The following is a 12,359-nucleotide window of genomic DNA, read 5'->3' as shown; positions in this document are numbered from 1 at the left end:
TATATAAGGAGGAGTTATAAGAGGGAAAAATAGGGGGGTAAAAGAAAAAGAGAGAAGCAGGTTACCTGAGACAACTGCGAGACTGATAGTTGGCGAGACTGATATCGCTGCTGTGTTTGGGCCAGGCGGGACAGCTAAAGTAGACACGAGTTGCTGGGGCGATCACCGAAGTGCCGCTTGTCGCACATTTGCATGCTGGTTGCAGAGCAAATTTGTCTTTTTGGCTGACGAGTGCGAGTGAGCTGTTCAGGTGAATTCCTGTTTTACTACAGCCCTTAAACAACTCCTTCTGATAAAAAAAAAAAATCCCATTTTCAAACATAAACATAAACAATCACGCACGCAAATTTACAAGACATTTTATGATTGTTATGTTTAATGCAAATATAGAAGGTTTTTTTTTTTCATATAATACTGGTGTGAAGGAAGATCTTTTGAATTGTTTTATGTGTTTTTCTTTGGCTTCCTGTTATTTCTCTCACTCTTCTGAGAAATGAAGTGTTGAAATTTTGTTTTTTTATTTTTGTTTTCTTTATTGTTTTCCTTTATCCTTTATGTTAAATAACAAATTGGTGAAAATACTATTTTTGAACGTGCTTTAAATATTTTTTGTTTGCTTGTTTTTGTTTAATTCCTACTTGATGACTGGTGAGAATATAATTATGAAACTGAACTTGAACTTGCTTTAATTTATTTTGTTACTTCCTTTCTTGTTAATTTGGTGAAAATACAACTGTGAAACTGAACTTTTTTGTGTGGGACTCTGATTTATGTTTGTAATCGGTGGTTTATTAAGCTATTCAGGAAAAACAAACAAAAAACAAAACAAAAAAACTGTATTATTTGACAAGATTGAGCTTGTCTGGCACCCGAACTACATAAAGACTGCTAATTTGAAGCTTATTTGGGCCTGCCATTGTTACAACATCTGTAGTATTAATTGGCCAATTTGCACGGGACAAGACATCTCAGTAAAACTAGCAGAAGTGGGAGGGGTAACACGCTTTATGCACCGCTGTCACCTCCTGCCGTCATGTGGGTATACGTTGCTTTGTGATACCATGTGCGCAAACACATATAATCTAAATATATAAACTATATATAACAGTTAGGTCCAGTCAAATGATTTATTAATTAAATTCTGATATGATTATGATGGTAATAGGCACTTAGCTAAAGATAAAATTAGTTTTGTGCCTCTGACAATTGCTTCGATCTTCTTTTTGCTCTGAATGGTAAAACATACTTGAGGTTTGCCACAGACTTGTCCCACCACCTACAACACAAATTAATGTTTCTTCAAGTGCTTCCATGCTTGAAAAATGTGCAGAAAACTACTTTTAAACAGGAAATTACGGAATTTTACCGTACATATTTACAGCGGGTCTATTCGAACAGGATAGTATTACCTGAGGTAATTTTTCCGGACCTTTTTACAGAAGGTAAAAGTCGCCGTAATCTTTACTGACATTGTCCGTAATGATTACTGAGATGGCACATTCGGACGGGACTAAAATCACTGAGAAGCTCTGGTAATAATTACTTTACCCCACCTCCCCATGTAAAATTAATCCCGTCCAAAACAGGGCTTTATAGTCAAGTCTGCTCATAGTCAAGTCTGTTCAAGTTCATGTCAAGTGGTTGCTTTGTTTGTTTGTTCACACTGTTACAATAAACTGCCCTTGGGTTCATCATCTCACCTTCAGTTTGGACTGGATCGTTACAGACATATGCCCATAAGGAAAAACCTGGCTGTATTCCAAGAAATGACAGGAAATTAACATGTTCAGTATAAGAAAATTTTAAGCAAAGATAGTTTGGTTTCCCGTGGCTCATTGTAAACAAGTTATTGTTAACTATAGGCTGTTACTTTTTTGCAGTTGTGCAATCATCCAAAACAGAAGCAAACAAAATAGAGTAAATCACCTTTTGAAAGTAACTTGATGCTTCAAATAAAGTTTGTATCAATTACATCGTTACACCAGTAGGTGGCGACAAGTGGCTGTTAAAAATGTATTTGTCATTGAATCATTCATTAAAAAAGATTTGTTCAAAAACCTGTAATGAAACAAGTGACATCTTTATAATTGAGTCAATGAATCATTTATTCAAACCAATTTTAAAAAAAAAATAATTAATTCAAAATATAGCTTCAAGCAGCAATTACGGGGCCAAGCACAAAAACGGCACAATAAGCCAGCCAACATGGCTGTGAGCATCAGACCAACTGCAACAGTGAGCAATTAAAGACCTATTAAGATCATTTTAGGCAAAAGAGCTGAAAAATGATCAAAAATGAGGATTTACTGGTTCATCACTTTCGACCAATAGGTGGCGCTGTGACCAAATTAATGTGGTATGGTCAGAGTGAGGTGACAATGACACTTGCAAAGTTTGGTGTCAATATGTCAAAGCATTGCATAGATACAGACTCAACAGTGATTTTGGCATCATGCCTCTAATTTGTTGCTGCAGTATAGGAAAAAGGTTATGTCTATCAACATGAAATCCATAAGTTTTTGCCGGCATGGTCTGAAGATGATACGATTCAATCTTGGTGAATATTGGACTAATGGTCTAGGAGGAGTTTTAAAATGTGTGATTTTAAAGAAAATCAAAGTAGTGGAGACTTCGTTATGCTGACTATGGCAAAATTGGCATCAATGTTCTCAGCATGACCCATGGAATCTAATAAGACCAGTCTCATTACAATAGGCCACATTTATATAAAGCTATTAGCATTTTTTAAATATTTCATTATAAAATTTGTCTCAAAACCTACTGTGTACCTTCAGAGCATGATGTCGATGCCACATCCTGAGTTTTGTAATGGTACATCAATGCATTCATATAATATAGAATTTTTTATCATAATACTGTGTTGTAGTTAATGTAAATTTCATGTTTTGTTCAATTATAGCGCCACCAAGAGGCACAATCCCACCAATTTTTTTATGTGTTCTCATGGTGAACCCATACATGTGTGTATCAAATTTGGTGCAAATATCTCATTTCGTTTTGGAGTTATAGACATTTACATGTAAGAGATCATAAAAAATGACCCATGGACGATTTTGTTTTGATTTTTTTGCCACTTCCTATCAAAATTTTGACATTTGGGCTGTGACTTTTAGTTAACCAGCTTAGGTTCCGTATTTCCTATGCTGGTTTCATCTCGATCAAACGGTTTCAAAGATATTCACAATCGTTTTTTAAGTGCTAAATCACCACGCCACACAAACCGTAAGTCGAAACCTAACATGTTTGGTATTGTTGGACTTGGCAAGGATTCAGGAGTCTAAAGATGTGACTCCCATGAAAATAAGCCAACCAGATCAAAAGTTATAAGCATATGAAAAAATAAATTCTCCACTAGGTGGCGCTGGTCCAAAACTTCTCAGGCTCCTTCAGGGCATTGTGCTGATGACCCATACCGAGTTTCATAATGATACGCTAATGCGTTCGTAAAATACAACATTTTAGCACAAAATTCAAAATGGCCGACAGCCAAAACGGCCGATATGGGAAAACTGGATAGCATTCGACTTGGCATGATGCCCCGAATCCAACAAAACCAAATTTATGATTTTTGGACAAACCCATCAGAAGTTATAAGCAAAAATATCAATTTTCCATATCTCCGGACCAGTAGGTGGCGCTGCGCCGAAACGCTGCATGTTGCCTCAGGTCATGCTTGTGATGAAATGTACCAAGTTTGGTCTGAATACGGTAAAGCATTGCGGAGACACAGCCTTATGTCTAATTTCGCAAGGGCTCTGTAAAATTTGTTTGCGTGTTTTTCAAAAACAGTTCGAGAAATCAACTTGAATTCCATAACTTTTTGTTGGCATGGTCTGAAGATGATCTGGTTCAATTTTTGTGAAAATTGGAGTAACGGCCTAGGAGGAGTTCGAAAAAGTAGGTTTTTGAGAAAATTCAAAATGGCGGAAAGAATTTCATGATGGAAAATGACGTCATCGGGTGCAATCGATTCGTCTTGACCCTCAGAGGAAAAAAGAATTTTGTTTCTAACCTTTACGGTTCAAAAGTTATTAGCATAAATATAAGTGCAACTTTGGACAGCTGGTGGCGCTAGAGGGATCAAGTTAGAGACTCCAAATTTGCTATTGACACAGTTCAGACTGTCCTCTATCAGTGTGCCAAATTTCACAACTTTTTAGCATACGGTTCTATGGGCTGCCATAGACTTCCAGAGCGGAAGAAGAAGAAGAAGAATTAAAAATAAAAAGAAATCTAACGATTACAATAGGTGCCTACGCACCTTCGGTGCTTGGCCCCTAAAAAAAGAATGCCAACAGATACAATAGGTGCCTACGCACCTTCGGTGCTTTGCCCCTAATTAATTAGTAGGCACCTATTGTATCTGTTGGCGTTCTTTTTATTAGGGGCCAAGCACCGAAGGTGCTTAGGCACCTATTGTATCTGTTGGCGTTCTTTTTTTTAATTATTATTATTATTATTATTAGGGGCCAAGCACCGAAGGTGCGTAGGCACCTATTGTATCTATTGGCGTTCTTTTTTTTATTATTATTATTATTATTAGGGGCCAAGCACCGAAGGTGCATAGGCACCTATTATATCTGCTGGCGTTCTTTTTTTTAGGGGCCAAGCACCGAAGGTGTGTAGGCACCTATTGTATCTGTTGGCGTTCTTTTTTTTTTATTCTTCTTCTTCTTCCTCCGCTCTGCAAGTCTATGGCAGCCCATAGAACCGCTTGCGGGAACGTTATGAAATTTGGCACACAGTTAGAGGACAGCTTTATCTTTGTCCTTAGCAAATTTGGAGTCTCTAACTCAATCCCTCTAGTGCCACCAGCTGTTTAAAGTTGCACTCATGTTTATGTTAATAACTTTTGAACCGTATGGGTTAGAAACAAAATTCTTTTTTCCTCTCATTCCGTGCCTCAAGATGAATCAAATGCATGATGACGACACCCTATGACGTCATTTTCCATCATGAAAATTTTTCCACCATTTTGAATTTTCTGAAAAACCTACTTTTTCAAACTCCTCCTAGGCCGTTACTCCGATTTTCATGAAAATTGAACCAGATCATCTTCAGACTATGCCGACAAAAAGTTATTAAAAGCTTTTTGATTAACCCAACCGTTCTTGAAAAACACACAAATAAATTTAACGTAGAGCACCCCAAATTGGACTCAAGGTTATATCTCCGCAATGCTTTATCATATTCAGACCAAACTTAGTACATGTCATCACAAGCATGACCTGAGGCAACATGCAGCGTTTCGGAGCAGCACCACCTACTGGTTCGGAGATACAAAAAATGGCTTTTTTTGCTTTTAACTTCTGATGGGTTTGTCCAAAAATCATTTGGTTTCGTTGGATTTGGGGCATCATGCCAAGTCGAATGATGTCTAATTTTACCATATCGGCCATTTTGAATTTTGTGCTAAAATGCTGTATTTTACGAACGCATTAGCATATCGTTACAAAACTCGGTATGGGTCATCAGCACAATGCCCCAAAGGAGCCCGCGAAGTTTCAGACCAGCGCCACCTAGAGGTAAAATCAAATATTCAAATGCTTATCAATATGGGTGTGGTCAACTTATTTTCAAAAGAGTCATGTCCTTAGACTCCTGAATACCTGCTGAGTCCATCGATACCAAACATGCTAGGTTTCGACTTACGGTTTGTCCGTCATGTTCAATTTTGCGAAAAACCTGCTTTTTCGAACTCTTCCTAGGGCGTTACTCCGATTTTCACAAAAATTGATACAGATCATCTTCAGACCATGCTGACAAAAAGTTATTAAAAGCTTTTCGATAGATCCATCTGTTCTTGAAAAAAGGCACAAATGAATTCGACGAAAAGCTTGGGAAATCAGACTTGAGGTTATATCTCCACAACGCTTTATCGTATTCTTACCAAACTTGGTACATGTCATCACAAGCATGACCTGGGGCATCATGCAGAGTTTCGGTGCAGCGCCACCTACTGGTCTGGAGATATGAAAAATGGCTCTTTTTGCTTATAACTTCTGATGGGTTTGTCATCAGCACAATGACCTGAAGGAGCCTGAGAAGTTTCGGACCAGCGCCACCTAGTGTAGAATTTTTTTTTTCATATGCTTATAACTTTTGATCTCGTTGGCTTATTTTCACGGGAGTCACATCTTTAGACTCCTGAATCCTTGCCGAGTCCAGCGATACCAAACATGCTAAGTTTCGGCTAATGGTTTGTGCGGCGTGGTGATTTAGCGCTTAAAAAACGATTGCGAATATCTTCGAAACCATTAGTCCGATCGAGGCGAAACCACCATAGGAAACACGGAACCTAAGCTGGTTAACTAAATGTTTTAGCCCAAATGTCAAAGTTTTGATAGGAAGTGGCAAAAAAATCAAAACAAAGTCGTTCACGGGTCATTTTTTATGATCCCATACATATAAATGTCTATAACTCCAAAACAAAATGAGATATTTTCACCAAATTTGACACACACATGTATGAGGTCACCCTGAGGACACGTAAAAAAATTGGTGGGATTGTGACTCTTGGTGGCGCTATAATTGAACAAAACACGAAATTGCCATACAAGTGCTATACAGTATTATGATATAAAATGTTCTATTATATGAATGCATTGGTGTACCATTACGAAACTCAGTATGTGTCATCGGCACCATGCTTTGAAGGTTCTCAAATGTTTTGAGACAGCGCCACCTTGTGGTCAAATGTTGTAATAACATTTATTAAAAATACTAATTGCTTTATGTAAATGTGGTCTATTGTATTGAGACTTGTCTTAAAAGATTCTGTGGGTCATGCTGAGAACATTGATGTCAATTTTACAACAGTCAGCCAAACTTCCTGTCTGCCATTTTGATTTTCTTTAAAACCTACTTTTTCAAACTGCTCTTAGACCATTCATCCAATTTTCACCAAAATTGAATTGTATCATCTTCAGACCATGTCGAATAAATGTTATAGATTTCGTGTTGATAGACAAAACCGTATTCATATACCACAGCGAAGAATTAGAGGCTTGATGCCAAAATGACTCTTGAGGCTGTATCTCTGTAATGCTTTGACATATTCACGCCAAACTTTGCGATTGTCATTGTCACCTCACTCTGACCATACCGCATTAATTTGGTCACAGCGCCACCTATTGGTGGAAAGTGATAAACCGGTAAATCTATATTATTGACTGTATTTGTGATATTTCAGCTCTTTTGCCTAAAATGATCTTAATGGGTCTTTAAATGCTCACTGTTGCAGTTGGTTTGAAGCTAACGGTCGTGTTGGCTGGCTTGTTGTGCCGCTTTTGTGCTTGGCCCCGTAAATGCTGCTTGCAGCTTTAATTATTATTATTATTATTCTTCCGCTCTGGAAGTCTATGGCAGCCCATAGAACCGTATGCTAAAAAGTTGTGAAATTTGGCACACTGATAGAGGACAGTCTGAACTGTGTCCATAGCAAATTTGGAGTCTCTAACTCAATCCCTCTAGCGCCACCAGCTGTCCAAAGTTACACTTCTGTTTATGCTAATAACTTTTGAACCGTAAGGGTTAGAAACAAAATTCTTATTTTTATGTGAGTCACATCCTTAGACTCCTGAATCCTTGGCGAGTCCAACGATACCAAACATGCTATGTTTCGACTTACGGTTTGTGCGGCGTGGTGATTTAGCAAATATCTTTGAAACCGTTAGTCCAATTGAGACGAAACCAGCGTAGGAAACACGGAACCTAAGCTGGTTAACTAAATTTTTCAGCCCAAATGTCAAAATGTTGATAGGAAGTGGTAAAAAAATCTAAACAAAGTCGTCCATGGGTCATTTTTTATGATCTCTTGCATGTAAATATCTATAACTCCAAATTTGCACCAAATTTGCACCAAATTTGATACACACATGTACAGGGTCATCATGAGGACACATAAAAAAATTGGTGGGATTGTGCCTCTTGGTGGCGCTATAATTGAACAAAACATGAAATTTACATTAACTACAATACAGTATTATGATAAAAAATGCTATATTATACGAATGCATTTTTGTACCATTACGAAACTCAGGATGTGGCATCGACATCATGCTCTGAAGGTACACAATAGGTTTTGAGACAGCGCCTCCTTGTGCTCAAATTTTATAACGAAATGTTTAAAAAATGCTAATAGCTTTATATAAATGTGGCCTATTGTAATGAGACTGGTCTTATTAGATTTCGTGGGTCATGCTGAGAACGCTGATGCCAATTTTGCCATAGTCAGCATAACTAAGTCTCCACTACTTTGATTTTCTTTAAAATCACACTTTTTTAAACTCCTCCTAGACCATTGGTCCAATTTTCACCAAAATTGAATCATATCATCTTCAGACCATGCCGGCAAAAACGTATGGATTTCATGTTGATAGACATGACCTTTTTCCTATACTGCAGCAACAAATTAGAGGCATGATGCCAAAATCACTGTTGAGTCTGTATCTCTGCAATGCTTTGAAATATTGACACCAAACTTTGCAAGTGTCATTGCCACCTCACTCTGACCATACCACATTAATTTGGTCACAGCGCCACCTATTGGTCGAAAGTGATGAACCAGTAAATCCTCATTTTTGATCATTTTTCAGCTCTTTTGCCTAAAATGATCTTAATAGGTCTTTAATTGCTCACTGTTGCAGTTGGTCTAGTAAATTAGATGTTCTTTTTTTAGTTGTCTATTCAGAATCATGGGAGAATTGTGGAACTAAATAAAGTAAACTAAATACACTTTTTTTTATAAATACAGAGATAGTATATTAAAAGCACATTTTAGTTCATATTTCATGGTGTCTCAAAACAGCACAGTTGAGTAAACTTAGATGTTATTAAGATTATCTTAAGAAGTAGTAAAGAATATTTTTTTAGTATATTAAGTACAAAAGTGGTGCGCAAAAATAGAGCACTTTAAGTACACCTGGGTAAACTGAAATGAACTATAAATAAGACAAATATAATAACAGCTGTGGATAGAAATCTCACCAGCGTCTCCCATACCAAACCAAACTGCTGAAAGCTATTGCACATTAGATAAAATTAATTGTGTTTTTCTCTATAATCAGCTTAAAGAGAGAGAAACAATATAAATACTGTACCATAAGATATAACTGGAATTACAGCAAAAATCATAAGCAGGTCCATGTTCAGTTGAAATATGATCATCTTGCTGAATCCTCAAAGTGAAGGTCTGTAAGTAAACGATCTGGTGCATGAAAGCAGTCTGTTTAAATAAGTTTTACTTTCGTCTTTTGAGAGAGTTCTGTTGAGCTGCAGCTCAAAATCCAGATAAACTGGTTCTGATTAATCTGGAAAAAACATCATAATTAACCCTTAAATAGGCAGGAGTGGAAAATCATAAGCAAAAATAATTTCATTTCACCTTTTATATCATCTAGATGTAAGTGAAAGATATTCAAATGAATTTTTTATATATTTGATATATTTTGGATTTTATAACTTGTATCTCCCTGTATACTTTGCCCTATTAAGGATTAAAAATTCTTCAATATTTCTGTGTTTTATGTGATGCAAATGTGTAATATACAAAATATACAGACATGTATGACATGTCTAAGTGTCCTACAATTGAGGCATATAAATTTATTGTGATTTTACACTGTTGAACTGTCTTATTTTTAACTTTAAAGTCTGCGTGAGCCGGAAGTTGCTAAACGTCTTTTCTCCAGTGTTGTGATGTATTTCCAAGTGAAACAGAATATTGAATAGAGGGAAGGGTTTTACTTTAGCGCTCCTCCACTCCATCTCTCGCTCATAGCAGACTAACGGTTGGAGGGGAGCGTTTTCAACCCAAGCTGTCAAACTGACGTCATCAGAGAAGGAACGCCATTCCAGACCGGAAGTAACTTTACAGATTTTGATTAAAGATTACCGCGACAAACAATTTTTTTCGGTGTATTAACTTGCATGGATTAATTGTTCACCACTAGACTGGTAATATGCATTAACAAACGACTTTAAAGCTGGTCAACTCTGGCTTAAGGGCCACTGACCTGCAGAGTTTAGCTCCAATCCTAATCAAACACATATGCCTGTAATCTCCATGTCAATCTGAAGACTAACAGGATGGTAGCACTCTAATAGCAGGGTTGTACCCCTGTTCCACCCTGCAAGAAAATATCTAGCTAAAAATGCAAAATGTAGACAACTAAATATAACAATATCAGTTAAACGTGAATATTGACATTTGTGCATTTTTTTTAAACTTAAAAAACAGTCAATACTGTGGATTAACCTTTTTTCTTTCCCAAATCTGGCAACATATCTCAGGAGATATGGATTTCTGCACATGATTCTTCAAAAACTAAATTAAAGTAAAAACAAAACAAAACTAAATAATTACAAATCAAATTAATTTTAAGTTAAAACATAAAATTCATAAATGTAAACTAAACAGTGTTAGGTGAGTTTAGATATTAGGGGCCATTCACACACAGAATGCATTTTTACATTTAAAAACTGCAAAAGATGCAAGACATGAGTACAATGGTCAATGACGTCCCTCCAACATATGTTTACACAGAAATACAATGGAAAAACATGTCCTGTGTGAATGTTGTTTTATCTACAACAGATTTTGTCTCTGAAAAGTAATCTGTTAAAAGCATCAAGTTTTTCAGGAACTGTTTCAGTTGAATGACTGTCAGGCTTTTAATCAGATGCAGCTTTTATTGGGGAGGTTTTGTGAATACTTCCTCATATTTCTAATGCTTCATTAGTTAAATGTCTGCAGCTCATCTGTTTGGACCGTGTGGGGGAATCCTTCAGACAGAGCCGTTATCGCTGTCCGTGACAGAATGCGTTTATTGCAAGGTAAGTGAATTTACTCTATATTTTGTTAAAATTCAACATCCTCTAACATTTATGAGAAATTTAGCGACCATTACAAATGCACAAAACTAATAATCATCGTCTAAATACCATATCATATCATTTTCATTGGACTGCTTCATCAGTCAACCGCACCAAAGCTGTTTAACTGGAGTAAAACATGCTATTCCAATGCTTCTAATTGTTCAAATCTCTGCGACATTTCATCATCAAATTATTAATCTCCTGGCCCAGTGCTGCTCTGAAGGCAGAAGTACTCAATAGATCGCTGTGTTATTTAGTGTTACTCCTGCTCTCAGAGGTTCATGTAGCTGTTATTTATAGTATGCAAACATTTCACATGCATTTGCGACTAAAAATAGATGTGTGCGACCTGCAAAATCTTCATGTAATAACCTTGAATACTGTCTAACACTTGATGGCTACTCTGTTAAGTCTTCGTCGTCAGTTAGGAACCTGGGTGTGCTCTTCGATGACAACCTTTCATTTGAAGGCCATGTTTCTAGCATCTGTAAAACCGCATTCTTCCATCTTAAAAATTATCTAAACTACGACATATGCTCTTCAATGAAAAATGCAGAACAGTTAGTTCATGCGTTCATGACCTCAAGGCTAGATTACTGTAACGCTCTACTGGGTGGTTGTTCTGCTCGCCTGATAAATAAACTACTGTTCGTACAAAATGCAGCAGCTAGAGTTCTTACTAGAACTTGGAAGTATGACCATGTGAGCGGGCTAATTTCCAAGCCACATATCGTCACTTGGACGTAACTTCCTGTTTGTTGCTGCCGCGCTGTTTGAGTTAGAGCTCCGTCGAGTTGATTCCTAATTGCTTGTTTTTTTTCTCTTAAAATCAAATTTATAACCTATCATTCTCTCTTTTACGGCGGGGGAACACATCCCCGACACTATTTTATATAAAAAACACTCGGATTGCCTTGATATCGCTAGTTTTATCCGACTTCTCGAACATTCACTACTAGCTTTAGCCCGTTAGCAATAGCGGCGTGGTCACACTAGCGTTTGTACTCTTCTCACTCACAATATTATTGTTCATCTATACTAATGGCGGGCGTACCGAATGTGTCTCTATCTTTGAGTGCAGGTGAGGACATGTTCGAGCTGCATGCGGTGCAGTTGGAGCTGGAGGCTTTGGAACGACAGATCCGGACCCTTCTGGAGAAGCAGGCCGAGCTACGGGAGTGGCGAACAGCGCTGGAAACATCCCGTGCTGACGCTCACCAATCCTCGGTAAGTTTGCAGCACGATATTAACATTCCTGCTTCCTCTACGCCGTGTGCTTCTCTGCACAGGGCCCGAGCACCCAGAACGCGTTCATCCCAGCCCTCGTTCACTCCGGCGCCGTCACACCAGGGACCTTGGGTTCTTCAGCAACGGAAGGCACGAGCCAGGCCTCGGACCAGGACCTCTCCCCCTCCGCCGCCCCCGGTTTTCGAGGTCTCGACGAGGAACCGCTTCTCCCC

At 37.8% G+C, this 12,359-nt stretch overlaps 2 protein-coding genes across 5 annotated transcripts in view; both read left to right on the top strand.

Annotated features, from left to right (window-relative positions):
• Positions 1-12,359, top strand: part of LOC127508848 (uncharacterized) — a 630,120-nt gene that overhangs the window by 93,216 nt on the left and 524,545 nt on the right. The window lies entirely within an intron of this gene.
• Positions 1-12,359, top strand: part of LOC127508878 (uncharacterized) — a 110,671-nt gene that overhangs the window by 93,640 nt on the left and 4,672 nt on the right. The gene's annotated exons all lie outside the window — the stretch shown is intronic.

Source organism: Ctenopharyngodon idella, chromosome 3 (genome assembly GCF_019924925.1).
Source record: "Ctenopharyngodon idella isolate HZGC_01 chromosome 3, HZGC01, whole genome shotgun sequence".
Taxonomy (NCBI): Eukaryota; Metazoa; Chordata; class Actinopteri; order Cypriniformes; family Xenocyprididae; genus Ctenopharyngodon; species Ctenopharyngodon idella.
Note: the sequence above shows the minus strand (reverse complement) of the source record. Positions and strands in the feature narration are given on the sequence as shown.